Raw genomic sequence first — 16,757 nt, forward strand, 5'->3', positions numbered from 1 at the left:
ACCAAAATCCTATGCCAAGAACTATCTGATCATGTGCTAAGATGTTAAACAGTGTGACCACAGGAATGAATATGCAGATTGTGCACTTATGGTCTCATGTCCACCTCTGAGCCATGGGTCATGTCAACAACTTATGGTATGAACTTGTTTACTTGGAGGACTGTGTCCCCCCCAAGTAGAAGTCGGTAACTCATCATTTTGACCAAGACTCTGGATGAGTTATGGAAGCTTCATACTCAAAGTCTACTGAAATGGGTAATCATTTGAGATTCTCCTTTTTAGAATTCTTTGATATTTCAGTTGATGAATAGAAAAAGATGAGTGTTTTAAACCATGTCACAAAGCGCATGTCGTTTAGGCTATTTTAAAATTGAAGGATCTGTTTCAATTCCTCTATTTTGTCAGATAGTCAAGGTGAAGATCATGTATTGAAGTCTAAGGGGTATTCTTCCAAATTCAAGAGATACTTGTCAATTATTTGAAAAACAGCAATTGTGAGTCTTGGAAGTGGTCAAGGATTCAAATATTATAATTCCAGATTAGGCCATGGTATCTTATCCTATATCCACGTGAGAACTTTAGATCTAACAAGAACGTTTTTTCCGTGTGTCATATCTTATGCCTCAATTTGTCCTTCTGATTTCTGTCTCTTCTGTCCATCCCTCCCTCCCTCCTTCCTTATCTTACCTCTCTTAGTCTTTGTCTGTTTCTTCCAGGGGAACACAGGGCATTTGTACATTTGCTTTCTTCCTTTCTACCTGAAGGTCTCTCATCTTGCAAAGGCCCCAGATCTTCATTCAGTACAAATTCAGTGCTATTGGAACTCTAAGTGATTTTTGGCTTCTTAAGAAGAGGGATCATCTGTTATTCTCTGCTGTACTCCCAGCATAGAATATATAGAACATAATTGATACTCAAAAAATGTCTGTTGGATGAAGTGCATTTGGGGGACTAGGAGATGTCTCTAAGGTGACCCAGACATAGTCTTGAATCTTCTCTCATAAACAGAAATGTAGGCTGACCAGCAAAGAGTATCTAGGACCTCATGCTGAGGTAAGGTAGGTCTTGCTCATTCTAGACTCTTTCATGATGAATTCTCTTCAGCAGAGCCTCAAGGACATTAGGAAGTAATGGTGGTATTTTTGCAAACTAAGAGGACATTTTATTTCCGAATGGTAGATAGCTCTTTCAGTGCTTTGAGATTTCTAAGCCAGCTGGTAGGAAATCGTTAATATAATTATTGCTTTCAGAGCTTATTGTGTTTCTGTTTCCTGTTATTCCTTTGTCTTCTTTCCTCATGTGCACAGTTACAGCTGATCCATTAGTTGTTCCTTACCATCTTTTCTTTGTGCATACTGCACACGAGCATTTACAGGGGCTAGGGATTTTCCTGTATCAATATGCAGGATGCAGTTGGGTAAGAGAGGAAGAAAACTTGTTGAGAAGGACTGGGATTTTTAAAAGGACTGTTCATTTCTAGCACATCAGTTCAGTTCAGTTGCTCAGTCGTGTCTGACTCTTTGTGACCCCATGGACTGCAGCACGCCAGGCTTTCCTGTCCATCACCAACTCCTGGAGCTTGCTCGAACTCATGCCCATCAAGTCAGTGATGCCATCCAACCATCTCATCCTCTCTTATCCCCTTTTCCTCCTCCTTTAGTATTTTCCATCATCAGGATCTTGTCCAGTGAGTCAGCTCTTCACATCAGGTGGCCAAAGTGTTGGGGCTTCACCTTCAGTATCAGCCAAAGAAAATGATTTTCCTGTCCCCTCTTCTTATGTCACTAGCTCCCGAGTCAAAGTCTGGGTGGGTGTCTGTGGCACATACCTGTACCGTAGTTACAGTGGAGCAGGTTTGAGCTTCTGTAAGAGGGGAAAAATGTGGAGAATTCTAAATTGTAGGAAATGTGTCCAAAAATGCTGAGTGGCCAGAAACGTGACCAATATCCATTGGGCTTTTCTTGAACGACTGAGCCCCTGGGAGGTATAGTGCACAGTGAGGAATACTCAGAAGGAGCTGAGGTGATTCTGTTCTGGGTGTTGAGAGTCTCCACAAAACCCTTGCAGTGACTTTTATCCTGAAGCTCAGACAGCCAGCTGAGCAGATCCCCAGGGTTTCTGAGTCTGTGAAATTAGAGCCTGCAGTAGCCTGTGCTTCCCTTATCCACGTGATGGACATCCCCGTAAGAGCACCCCTTCCTGTGGCCAGGCGCATGAAACAGCCTGCAGAATTCCCATACGCCTGACTTCTCAAACGAGAGAGGACCAAGAGCCCAGGTGGGCAATAGCATTGGCTTCCACATGTCTGTGCCGCTTATAAAGCCTAGCCCTGCTGTAGGCTGGAACACAGGGGTTGCTGTGGGATGTGGTTATACCCACTCTGTCCTGGGCAGTGTCAGCTCAGTGATGGGCAGTGCTTACTCTGCACACTTCCGTCCCCATAAGCACCTGCCTTAGTGAGTGACCCAGGCTCTCTGAGCTTCAGTTTCCTCATTTGTGAATGAGGATAAACCAGCTTTATCCTAGTGTTTTGATGGTGAAATGAGATTATATGCACAAAGTGTCTATGTAGTATCTGATATTTATTCCACAAGCAAAATAAATCTGTTAGCTGTTATTATGTTTTCACCTAGTAGAGACAGAAAGGGTTTTTGTTTCAAACACTCAAATTTAAAGTAGAAAGTGAAGTTTTGTGTCTCGATTCATGCTCAGAGTTTGGTTTACTGTCCATGCTGTGTGACACGCTTCTTGCTCTGTAATTTTTAGGAAGAGGGACACCTTTACCAGGCGTCAGTGCTGTTTGAGGCCCTCAGTGGAGGGAGTATTTACAGCCCATGAATTCATCCGGGTCTCTTGCTGGCCCCGTGCATGGCCCCTGCTGTGTCTGCAGTTCTCACTTGCCTTGTGTGTGTGGTCAGGCCCTTTGGCCCGAGCAGCTGTGTGCCCAGCTCTCTCTGTTCCTTGCCTGCTCTACTAGTCTTTTCTTTTGCATCATGTCTTCTGCTGTCATTACAGACCTGCTTAGTTCTTGCTTCCTTCTCCTCCTCCTCCTTTAGCCCTCTCCAGAGGGCTGCTCTGCCGTCACATGCTCCTCCTTCACCACGCTCATCCACACCCTTGGCTGGGGAGGCAGTCAGCTCTGGGCTTAAAGGCACCATCTCTGGAGCTAGGCTGCTTGGGTTTGGATTCTGCATTTGAGTCCTACCACTACCGATTACTAAGGTTTATGACTTTGGACAGATTACTTAATCTGCCCGAAGCTCAGTTTCCTTGTGTATAAAACAGGCATGTATTGAACAAGCAACAAGCCTTTCAGGGTGGTTGTGCAAATGGATGAACTAATGGGCGTCTGGGAGCTGGACAGTGCTTGTTGCATAGCAAGTACCCCCAGCTCTGATTCCCTGCTTGGTGCACGTCACCCGTTACTTCCATCAGCCTTCACACATGTGCTCATCTCCTGACCTCATCTCCTCTCTCACTCCGTGCCGGCCTCGCAGGCCCCCCTGCTGTGCCTCAGCCTCCCACTGCAGGGCGTTCGCACCCTTCCCAGACGCCCACTTGCTCACCCCCTGACCTCTCTTACAGCTCCCCTGTGTATGACGGTACCCACTGCCCCTGGCACTCTTGATTGCCCTCCTGTTCACTCTGCTTTTTGTCAGTTTTCCTCCTCGTGGAACCGATCACATGTTATAAGTTATGACATCCTAGCCCTCTCCCTGCTAGAGCGTCAGCTCCATGAGTCTGATTATTTTGTTCTAAGCACTATTTTGTTCTCAAGCACTGCGAACAGCACCCAGCACATAGTAGGTATGTTCAGTTGCTCAGTCATGTCCGGCTCTTGGCGACCCCAGGGACTGTAGCTTGCCAGGCTCTCTGTCCATGGGATTCTCCAGGCAAGAATACTGGAGTGGGTTGCCATGCTCTCTCCCAGGGGATCTTCCTGACTCAGGGATCAAACCCATGTCTCTTGTGCCTCCTGCGTTGGCAGGTGGGTTCTTTACCACTAGTGCCACCTGGGAAGCCCCACATAAGAGGTACTGCTTCAGTAAGAAATGGTGCAGCACATCTATCCCCCTTTCACAAATGAGGAAGCTGAGGCTCAGTTCAAGCTCAAAGGTCACACAGCCAAGAATCAGTAGGGCAAGCTTCACATTCCACCTCATCTGAATAAGCAGATTCAAGAACTGGAACTGGACCATGCAAGTGTGAGTGGGGCTGGCCAGGAGGAGCTGTCCTGAAAGGGAGCAGCTCTGGCTGGAAGGGTCAGCTGCTGTTAGCTGCTGGGGCTGCTGAGAGGCGCAAGGCTGTGTGGGTATAAGTGCTATCATCCACCCCTAAGCACAGTAGGGCTTCAGTGAAGACAGTGATGACTTGGACCAGGAGTTTTCAGGAAGGTTGTGCCCCCCAGCATGGTGAAGCTGCCCCTGCTACCCTGGCTTTGTCTGCACGATCTCCTAAGAATGAAGAAAAGCTGTCGTGGGGCCGGCCCAGCCAAGCTCACATACTTTGGAAACAAGTCAGGGATAGAGGAGTGCACTGAGCATCCTCACGGGAGCAGCAGGGTCTCCAGGGGTCTCCCTGCTCCCCAGCCCTCCCGTCCTGGGAAGGCTGGCCAGGCTGGCCGTGGCAGGCACCGTGCTGTTCGTCTGCACCGGGGCTGCTGCTCCACTAACACAGGCTGGGAGGAGCGCGGCTCTCACCTCGAGCAGACGCCCGCCAGCCTGGCTGTGTGGCGTCCTTGCCCTTCCTCTAGTTGCCTGCAGCAGCAGATGACCCCATGCTCCCTGATGCCCGCTTTTGCCTGTTTATTTTGCATCTTGCTTTATTCTTCCTGTCCTGGCCTCCCCCTCCCCTCCCCCGCCTCCACCTCATCTTTCCACCAGTTCAATTTCTTCTTATGTAAATATTATATACTAGCCTATCCTCCAGGCCATGAATATGTTAGGCAGCAAGGCTGTGCGCATAAAGCTCAGGCATGCCCAGTGTAGCCTGCAGTCAGAGAGAATACATAAGCCTCTGCTTTGTTAAACACATGTGAATTTAACTTGAAGGTACCTGCTGCTGTGATTTGCTTTCATTGTTCACATATGAATAAATATTAAAATGTAATCATCTGTTTATGTTGAGGATGGGTCGGCATGCTGGTCATATTGCTATTCCTGTTTCTCTTGCATGTAATCTGTTTGCATATTAATGCCATTTTTTCCTGGGTGAGCCTTGGTTTTCAGCTTTGAATATAATTTCACTTTTTGACGACAGTAATGGCTCAGTAAACTTCACAATTGCAGTTAATGGAATTATTTTATGATGACATTAACTTGGCATCAGATCAGAACGGAGAGAACTGTCATCAAACAGATATCATCAAGCGGTTACTTTTCTTTAATTTATTATCTATTTAATGAGTTTCTACAGGGCAGAGGGGAGGTAACAGCCTGTTTCTTACAAACATATGTGAAAGCACTTTGAAAATCATTAAGTAAATTCTCCTTATTATAACATGAAATTGCATGTATACATGCTTTTCAGTCACGTCCGACTCTGTGCGACCCCAGAGACGGCAGCCCACCAGGCTCCCCCGTCCCTGGGATTCTCCAGGCAAGAACACTGGAGTGGGTTGCCATTTCCTTCTCCAATTTAAAACAGCTTTCTTTCTCCTTTGTATATGGAGATATTGATAAACTTTTATTGAGCACCTATTGTGTGCTAAGGACTTTGTTAAGTGTGGGGAATTCTTAAATTAATGTCAGACTTCCTCATGTAGTGGCAGTTTAGTGGGTGAGACAGACATGCATGCCATCAGTCAAATGCCAGCATGCCTAGAATAAGCAATGAGATATGATTCAGCAGAAGCTTGCAAATGGCTCTTGGGGGCAGACAGGTTTGAATGACAGATTCCGCCTCAGGAGGATCTGTCTTTCTTCTCAGGGGAAGTGATCTTTTAAACTAGACATTGAAAGGTATTCATGAATTCTGCTCATGGAAGAAAGGAGAATCAAAAATTCCAAGTAGAAGGAACAACATATGATATAGAACTTAGTCTGAGGACCCTTGATAATGCCTCTCCTTTGTGTATGGCCCTGTATCATTCTTCACTGTACCTCACTGAATACTCATGACAGTCCTGCACAATATCAGTATTATGATATTAATTTTATATTCATTTTACAGAAAGGGAAATTGAAGCCCAGAGAGGCACAGAAAGTGACTCTAGGTCACGCAGTTAGATATTGGCAGGGAGGGATCTGACATCAAAGTCTCAGTTCTTTATTTTATCCTGTGCCCACCAATGAACAGCACTTTCGTGGAACCACAGCTAGTGGGTGAAGCTGCAGTGGTGGAGGAGGGAGGTTGTGTTTGAAGTGAGGTGTTGAAGCTAGATCGTGAAACACCTTGAAAGTTAGACCAAGGAGTCTGACGTCACCTTCTGTGCTTGGGGATATTGGCGTAGATGCTGCTCTCCTCAGAGCGCAGGGTGCTACCCCGGGGTGGGAGGGTACAGACTCATCCCCTGGGATCAGATGGAAATAGTAAAGTTTCAGAGCGCAGGGTGCTACCCCGGGGTGGGAGGGTACAGACTCATCCCCTGGGATCAGATGGAAATAGTAAAGTTTCTTAATTTTGTCCTAAGATGAAGAAGTTAAACTTTATAACATTTGACTTAGAATAGTAGGTGGATATAATTTATATATAACAGGCATGTAAATCATACTTAAACATTTTTTCTCATAGGAAGAGTTTTGGAAACTGCTGTTTATGGCAATGAGGAGCCATCACAATTCTAAAGCAGGGGGTTAACATGATTAGATGAATGTTTTAGAAAGATTAGTGCAGAAGTAAGGTTAGTACGAGGGCTTCCCTGGTGTCCTGTGTCTCAGACAGTAAAGAATCTGCCTGCAATGTGGGAGACCTGCGTTCGATACCTGGCTTGGGAAGATCCCCTGGAGGAGGGCATGGCAACACACTCCAGTATTCTTGCCTGGACAATCCCAATGGACAGAGGAGCCTGGCGGGCTACAGTCCACGGGGTTGCAAAAAGTCAGACAAGACTGAACGACTAAGCACAACACAGCACAAGGTTAGGGGAGGAGGGGAGGCAGGCGCTCAATAATAAAGCTACTGTAATAACCCAGGTGAGAAGACTTGAGCTGAGACAGTCACAGCGAGGCTGGAGAAGAAGGGAAGCAGGAAGGTCAGGGTTTACAGATGGCAGGGTTGCCCAAACTGATTGAACGTGTGAGTGAAATTGATGGAGGGGGACCATCAGCTGATCTGACACTGCACTTTAGTCCGTTTTATCAGGTTTTGCTCATCAGCATGATGAGTGAAGGGAGGAGGAGGTTTGGGGGAGAAGACGATGTGTTTGGGACATGTGAAACTGGTGGTATTCACTGACATGGCCAGATGGAAATGCACAGCAGGCTGTTAGATTCAGATTTGGAGTTCAGGGGAGTGGAGAATGGAGATACGGTTTTGGTAGAAATTGGTCTCCTTTGGTAGAAAGAGGCATTTGAAGCTGTAGCACAAGGTGAGCAATGCTATAAAACTCAGAATGAAATGCAGGAGATTAGCCTATTGAAAGGATGATGAGGGGAGAGTCCTGGGGAAGGAAGATGAGGAAAGGAAACAGGAAGAATTGGCATTACAGGGAGGAGCCAGGAAAGGGAACATTTCCAGGAGGGCATGTCAGTAGTACCAACCATTACTGTGAGGTCCGGGAAACTGAAAACTGATCAGGAGCAAGGTATTTCGCATTTAGGAGATCTTTGGTGAATCAGCCACGCCTCTCCTAGAGTTTAGCCTCTTTCCTAGTACCCAGCCAGGAGGCCACTGTGGGCAGAGGGATCAGGCTTTGACTGATTTCCAGGCATCTGCATGGGAATTATTGCGGGTTGCTCTTTGCCAGGGCATACTCCTGGACTGCCTTTCCCCCACCCTCCCTCAGAGGCTGAGCCATTTGCTTCCTATTTGTTTCCGATCTCACACTCTGGTTACAGCATAGGGTAAAACACTGGTCTTATTTGCTTCCATTGTCCCTTGAAATGGTTTAATTTTGCAGAACAAGATGCTATCGATAGTCAAGGGAAAAAGCCATGAGGACACACATATTCATTCTTTCAGGTTGAAGCGGTAAAAGATTTCCTTTTTCTGTTAACTCCTCATTAGAAGTCTAGGAGTCAGCTTGCTGACAGAATCTTTGCCTTTGCACAAAAATAATTGTTTCTGTCAAATGCTAAGGTTGACAGTTCCTCAGAGAATGACTTGGGTGGTAGATCAATTTACTGATAAATATGTAGGTTTGTGAAATGTGCTTGCAAATCCCTTGGACCTAAATATGAGCATGCAGTATAAGAAAGGGTCTAGTTTGCCAGAGGGGTGAAATTCACCAGGCTCACCTAATTGTTGGGGATGCTGATCTGAGTCAAAGGGCTCAATGTACTCTATGATCTCTTTCAAATCCACTTAACGCAGGCATCACCCCAAGTAGAACTTGTTTCCTTAATAGGAAGTACTGAATAATAGTAAGATTGTATGGAAAAACTGGAACAAAATTTTGGCCAACCCAATACCTTACTCAGTTGTTTCTTATTGTGTCTTTGGGATGGATGGGAAGCTAAAAAGGACTTAATTATGGGGTACATAAGATCACTTTCCTTCAGATCTCCAAACCAGTTCCTCTGTGTCTCAGATCTACTCGCCTAACACAGCCAGGTGCAAAGACATTCATTCAATTCAGTTCTATTTTTCATTCATTCAGTAAACATTTTTGAGTCTTACTACTTGGAAGTTCTATGCTAGGATACTGTGGTAAACAAGACAGATGTAGCCCTGCCCCCATGCTTCCCTTGTATAATACCATGGGAGATAAAAAAAAAAAAAAATAAACATCAAGTCACTGCAAACCATGATAAATGCTGGTAAGGGAATTAAATAAGTAGTTGAGATAGGTGGCCCAGCAGTGCAGTTAATGATTCCAATAACTGCTTGTATATTGTGGGCCAGTGGCCTAAGCTCTGTGACTTAGTCTCCTCATCTAAAATTGGGATTACTTCCCAGTGCTATTGTGAGGATTCTGATGAAGCGACATTTACACTGAGATGTGAAGGATGAGGATAGTCCAGCCACACAGGGATGGAAGGAAGAATCCTTAAGGGAGGGAGAGTCTGAGCAAGTGAGCTTGGATGAGAAAGCATTTCAAAGAGTTGTCCTTTTTTTCCAGAAACTTAGAGAAGACTTGGACTTCCAGGTGATGTCGTGGTAAAGAATCTGCCTGCCTATGCAGGAGATTCAGGAGACATGGGTTTGATCCCTGGGTGGGGTAGGTCCTCTGGAGTAGGAAATGGCAAGCCACTCCAATATTCTTGCCTGGAAAACTTCATGGACAGAGGTGCCTGGCAGGCTGCAGTCCACATGAGAGCAAAATGTCAGACACAATTGAATATTCTCATGGGCACAGACAGGCAAGACTAGTGTGGCTGAAGCATTGGGAGCACAGGGGAGATTAGGAGAAAGATGAATCTGAAGGGAGAAGCAGAACCTACTTCGCAAAGTTCATTCTAAGCGTCTTATGAAGCCCTCAAAAGGCGTTAACTGCAGGTGCTTGCATGGGGTGGCGAGCTCACACTGGGGGGAGAGTGCCCTGCCGTTGCACTTGTGTCCTGAGCCTCGTAAGTGGGTTGGGGGCAGCTGCCTGGTCTAATGCTGAGGGGGGCACTGAGCCTGAGTGTAGAGCTAGCTGTAGAGGGAGCTGCGACTGTCCAGTGCCAGCTGAGATGGGCAGCTCCGTGGAAAGTGACAGAATTGCTAATCCCTGAGTTAATTACACAACCCAGGATAGGCGTAAAGGACTCTGAGTACCAGTAGAGTGCTTATAGTTCTACAAAGCATTTGTGTCTTAGATTATAGTAATTCCATATTTAAAATTGAAACACGTGTGTTTCATAAACCCCCACAACGCTTTTTGGTTACCTCCTATAAGATTCAAAGACATAAACTACCCATATTTGATTGGGTGAGGGAACACACAGCCTATACGACCTCACTTTGAGGAATCCCTTCAGATTTGTTTGTTTCCGTATATCATCTCTGCTAAGTGTTATTGTTCTACAATCACAACATTTACTATTTTTTTAATGCCATATATGTTTTAGCAACCATGAATTATTGGTTGGAGTTTTGGACAGGTTTTTAAAAATATATAGTCACCGCTCAATGATCTGTTAATACAAGGGTCTAGAGACCCGTATTACCTTAGGCTGCAGATAGTGTCAGTCACTTGATTTGAGCATCCGAGTGCACTATGCTGATATGCATTCTTGTCTACAGGTGAAATTGTCCTCAGAAGAACATTTTTCCAAATCACAGTTTGCTAAGCTAAATAGTATCATTAATTGTTATTTCCTGATTTCCTACCAGATAGGCATTCTGGAGGGAGGGCAGAGCTGCCAGTCTTGGGTACCTTAGGGGTGATAAAATGAAGAGCTTGTCCACAATCAAATGTATTTTGTGAACAAGCCGTAGATGGTAACATTCTTAAGTCAACAGTTCAGAATATCCCAGGTAGCATGAGCCACAGCCTTTTATATTGCTAACCTCTCTCTCTTCCTTTCTCCCCTTGATGTTTATAGCATAGAACTCTTTTGTATCACTTATATTTCTCAGACCCTTTGGAGGTCCTCAGTGCTCATTTTGGCCCAGTCTTCCTTTAACTCAACTCCCTCTCCCTAGGTGATTGAATTCAAACCTATTTCTTCAGCTATAGAGTCTGTGCAGATCACACAGAAATCCAGCTTGACCTCCTCACCAAGTTCTAGATCTGTGTATCTGATAGTTTACTTGATATATTTTGTATTTAAAAGGCAACCAAAGTCAGCATAGCCAGAACCTATCTCATGACGTCCCTTCTTCTCACTGACCAGTAGCTCAGCATGTTGTTTGAGGTGGACAAATGGGATTTTTTGACAGTTCTTGTTTTGTGGGACTTCTCCCCCATATAATCTACAATCAAGTCCCAAACTTTAACCCCTCTTAAATGTCTCTCAAATTCATCCACATCTTTCCATCTTCACTACCAACTTCCTATTTACAGCTCTCATCACCTCACGCCTGGATCACCATGTTAGCGCACCCCAGTGATCCTGCTGCTTCCATCCGTGCCCTCGTAGAGTCTGTTTGCTGTTGAGCCCTTTGAATTTGCTAAGTAGACAATTATAGTATCTGTAAATATAGAAAGCTTTGTTTCTCTCTTTCTAATTCTTTTTCTCCTTATCTTACTGCCTTAGCTAGGATTCTAGACCAATGTTGAATAAAAATGGTGATCTATATTATGTATTGGATTTAAAAAATAGATGCCTTTAATCAGTGTAAGGTAGTACCTATTATTAACTTGACAATGATGTTCATCAATATTACATTTTTATTGTGACTGCTGATGTTTTGAACTTATTTGTATAATTTTATTTATTTACTTATTTTTTTACAGATTATTTTTATTTTTTTTTTTAAATTTTATTTTATTTTTAAACTTTACATAATTGTATTAGTTTTGCCAAATATCAAAATGAATCCACCACAGGTATACATGTGTTCCCCATCTTGAACCCTCCTCCCTCCTCCCTCCCCATACCATCCCTCTGGGTCGTCCCAGTGCACTAGCCCCAAGCATCCAGTATCGTGCATCGAACCTGGACTGGCGACTCGTTTCATACATGATATTATACATGTTTCAATGTCATTCTCCCAAATCTTCCCACCCTCTCCCTCTCCCACAGAGTCCATAAGACTGTTCTATACATCAGTGTCTCTTTTGCTGTCTCGTATACAGGGTTATTGTTACCATCTTTCTAAATTCCATATATATGCGTTAGTATACTGTATTGATGTTTTTCCTTCTGGCTTACTTCACTCTGTATAATAGGCTCCAGTTTCATCCACCTCATTAGAACTGATTCAAATGTATTCTTTTTAATGGCTGAGTAATACTCCATTGTGTATATGTACCACTGCTTTCTTATCCATTCATCTGCTGATGGACATCTAGGTTGCTTCCATGTCTTGGCTATTATAAACAGTGCTGCGATGAACATTGGGGTACACGTGTCTCTTTCCCTTCTGGTTTCCTCAGTGTGTATGCCTAGCAATGGGATTGCTAGATCATAAGGCAGTTCTATTTCCAGTTTTTTAAGGAATCTCCACACTGTTCTCCATAGTGGCTGTACTAGTTTGCATTCCCACCAACAGTGTAAGAGGGTTCCCTTTTCTCCACACCCTCTCCAGCATTTATTATTTGTAGACTTTTGGATTGCAGCCATTCTGACTGGTGTGAAATGGTACCTCATAGTGGTTTTGATTTGCATTTCTCTGATAATGAGTGATGTTGAGCATCTTTTCATGTGTTTGTTAGCCATCTGTATGTCTTCTTTGGAGAAATGTCTATTTAGTTCTTTGGGCCATTTTTTGATTGGGTCATTTATTTTTCTGGAGTTGAGCTGTAGGAGTTGCTTATATATTTTTGAGATTAGTTGTTTGTCAGTTGCTTCATTTGCTATTATTTTCTCCCATTCTGAAGGCTGTCTTTTCACCTTGCTAATAGTTTCCTTTGATGTGCAGAAGCTTTTAAGGTTAATTAGAGACCATAGCAAAAATCAACAAAACCAAAAGCTGGTTCTTTGAAAGGATAAATAAAATTGACAAACCATTAGCCAGACTCATCAAGAAACAAAGGGAGAAAAATCAAATCAACAAAATTAGAAACGAAAATGGAGAGATCACAACAGACAACACAGAAATACAAAGGATCATAAGACACTACTATTAACAATTATATGCCAATAAAATGGACAACGTGGAAGAAATGGACAAATTCTTAGAAAAGTACAACTTTCCAAAACTCAACCAGGAAGAAATAGAAAATCTTAACAGACCCATCACAAGCACGGAAATTGAAACTGTAATCAAAAATCTTCCAGCAAACAAAAGCCCCGGTCCAGACGGCTTCACAGCTGAATTCTACCAAAAATTTAGAGAAGAGCTAACACCTATCCTGCTCAAACTCTTCCAGAACATTGCAGAGGAAGGTAAACTTCCAAACTCATTCTATGAGGCCACCATCACCCTAATACCAAAACCTGACAAAGATGCCACAAAAAAAGAAAACTACAGGCCAATATCACTGATGAACATAGATGCAAAAATCCTTAACAAAATTCTAGCAATCAGAATCCAACAACACATTAAAAGATCATACACCATGACCAAGTGGGCTTTATCCCAGGGATGCAAGGATTCTTCAATATCCATAAATCAATCAATGTAATACACCACATTAACAAATTGAAAATAAAAACCATATGATTATCTCAATAGATGCAGAGAAAGCCTTTGACAAAATTCAACATCCATTTATGATAAAAACTCTCCAGAAAGCAGGAATAGAAGGAACATACCTCAACATAATAAAAGCTATATATGACAAACCCACAGCAAACATTATCCTCAATGGTGAAAAATTGAAAGCATTTCCTCTAAAGTCAGGAACAAGACAAGGGTGCCCACTTTCACCATTACTATTCAACATAGTTTTGGAAGTTTTGGCCACAGCAATCAGAGCAGAAAAAGAAATAAAAGGAATTCAAATTGGAAAAGAAGAAGTAAAACTCTCACTATGTGCAGATGACATGATCCTCTACATAGAAAACCCTAAAGACTCCACCAGAAAATTACTAGAACTAATCAATGACTATAGTAAAGTTGCAGGATATAAAATCAACACACAGAAATCCCTTGCATTCCTATACACTAATAATGAGAAAACAGAAAGAGAAATTAAGGAAACAATTCCATTCACCATTGCAACAGAAAGAATAAAATACTTAGGAATATATCTACCTAAAGAAACTAAAGACTTATATATAGAAAACTATAAAACACTGGTGAAAGAAATCAAAGAGGACACTAATAGATGGAGAAATATACCATGTTCATGGATTGGAAGAATCAATATAGTGAAAATGAGTATACTACCCAAAGCAATTTATAGATTCAATGCAATCCCTATCAAGCTACCAACAGTATTCTTCACCAAGCTAGAACAAATAATTTCACAATTTGTATGGAAATACAAAAAACCTTGAATAGCCAAAGTGATCTTGAGAAAGAAGAATGGAACTGGAGGAATCAACCTACCTGACTTCAGGCTCTACTACAAAGCCATAGTTATCAAGACAGTATGGTACTGGCACAAAGACAGAAATATAGATCAATGGAACAAAATAGAAAGCCCAGAGATAAATCCACGCACATATGGACACCTTATCTTTGACAAAGGAGGCAAGAATATACAATGGATTAAAGACAATCTCTTTAACAAGTGGTGCTGGGAAATCTGGTCAACCACTTGTAAAAGAATGAAACTAGACCACTTTCTAACACCATACACAAAAATAAACTCAAAATGGATTAAAGATCTAAACGTAAGACCAGAAACTATAAACTCCTAGAGGAGAACATAGGCAAAACACTCTTATTTGTATCATTTTAGATGTGTGTCTTCCCCAACACTCTGATTTTTCTGTCCTTTTTTCTTTCTTTCTTTTGAATTGTCTTCAATTTTCTCGCTTGCTTTTCCCCTTTAATAGTTTGAAAGTTATACATTTTATATGTAATTCTACTAGTGGCTAGTTAGATATTCTATCATACGTATTTAACTTAATAAAAATCTGAAGTTGATATCTTCACAGTCCTTCTGAATAATAAAGGATTTTGAAAGACACTATCACTTCCTTCTTAAATATTATGCTAGAATTGTGTGATACTTCAGTTTTGCCTTTTTTTTCTGGTAATTCCACAGATTAGACATTATTATTGTTTTAAGCAGTCAGTATTTATTCATATGATTTAATAAAAGTTCATCAACACTACTATACTTTAACAGAAAAGTAGTTAAGGTGGCAGATTTCATGCTGTGTTTTCTTATCACAGTGGAGATAACTTATCACTTCTCCTGTCATCTTTGATCTTCCATATGTTTTTCTTCTACTTCAGGTAAATCTTTTATATTAATCATAAGAAAGTTTATTGGTAGAGTCTCTGACTTTATTCTGAAACTGGGGAGGAAGTTTCCCTGGACGTAGACCTCTAGTTCTCTTTTCCACTCTGATTGCTCTAAGGGTTCCCTCTCAGTCTTGCTGCTGTTCCTTTATAGGCATTTGTTGCTTTTCTCTCCAGTTGCTTTTTTTTTTTTTTTTTTTTTTCCAGTTGCTTTTAAGATCATCTCTTTTTCATTGATATTCTGTATTTCTCAGTGTTATACTTTGGAATGAGTTTGTTTATATAGCTAGAAATTAGTTTTCCTGGATCTTGAGTTTGGTATTTTTAATACCAATTTTAAAGCATTTCTCATTCATCATTCTTTTCAAGTTTTGTATTTTCCCCATATATCCTATTATCTCTCTGAAGTATCAGCTAATGTATGTTAGACTTCTTATTCTCCATGTCTCATAATATTTTCTATCTTTTTGGTATTAGGGATTCATCCTGGTTAATTTCTTTGAACTTATTTTCCAGCCCACCAGTTTTCCTCTTTAACAACATCTAATATACTGTTTGATTCATTGAATGAAATTTTTTATTTTAATCATTATATTATTTATTTTCAGAAATTCCATAGGATTCTTATTCAAATATAATTTTTAAAGTTTTGTTTCTTGATCATATTTCAAGCATTCTTTCTATATTTTGAACATATTAAATATGAGAGTTGATATTCTTTGTTGGAAATTCCAATAGGGAGAGTGTTTGTGAGGCTAATTCTGCTGTTTCTGTTTTGGGTGACCATGATTCCTTGTGCATTTTATTGTCATTATTATTTTTTTAAGATTTTTTTTTAATGAAAACCATTTAAAAAGTCTTTATTGAATTTGTTGCAATATTGCTTGTGTTTTCTTTATCTTTTTTCCTGATTTTATTTATTTATTCTTTAAATTGAAGGATCATTACTTTACCGAATTGTGTTGTTTTCTGCCAAATATCAAAATGAATCAGCCATAGGTACATATATGTCCCCTCCCTCTTGACCCTCCCTCCCATCTCCCTCCCCATCCCACTCCCGTAGGTTGTTACAGAGCTCCTGTTTGAGTTCCCTGAGTCACACAGCAAATTCCCATTGGCTGTTTTACTTATGGTAGTGTAAGTTTCCATGTTATTCTCTCCATACATCCCACCCTCTCCTTCCTACCTGCTCCCGCGTGCATAAGCCTGTTCTCTATGTCTGTTTCTCCACTGCGGCCCTGCAAATAAATTCATTGGTAGAGTCTTTCTAGATTCCATATGTATGCGTTAATATATGATATTTATGTTTCTCTTTCTGACTTATTTCACTTTGTATAATAGGCTCTAGGTTCATCTACCTCATTAGAACTGTTTTAATTTTTTGGCCACGAGGCATGTAGGATCCTAGCTCCCTGACCAGGTATCAAACCCACACATCCTGCATTGGAAAGTAGAGTCTTCAACACTGCACCACCAGGGAAGTCCCTGTTATTATTTTTTTTAACTTTATTTCCCTTTCAACTTTGTTAGTTGTTAGATATTTTTAGCCTTGAATCAAAGTTTTTATTTTTTTCCAAAGAAAATAAAAATTCCTTTCCATGGTTTACTTGGGGGACACTAACAACCAGAGACTTCTTTAAGTCAAAATTTCTCCTTGACAATCCAAGTGAGGCACGTGAATTTGGAAAAAACACAACCACAAATAAGCA

The 16,757-nt window shown here is 41.7% G+C and overlaps 1 protein-coding gene across 1 annotated transcript in view; it reads left to right on the plus strand.

Moving 5' to 3' along the window:
• Positions 1-16,757, plus strand: part of DOCK2 (dedicator of cytokinesis 2) — a 460,175-nt gene that overhangs the window by 85,261 nt on the left and 358,157 nt on the right. The gene's annotated exons all lie outside the window — the stretch shown is intronic.

Source organism: Bos mutus, chromosome 20 (genome assembly GCF_027580195.1).
Source record: "Bos mutus isolate GX-2022 chromosome 20, NWIPB_WYAK_1.1, whole genome shotgun sequence".
Taxonomy (NCBI): Eukaryota; Metazoa; Chordata; class Mammalia; order Artiodactyla; family Bovidae; genus Bos; species Bos mutus.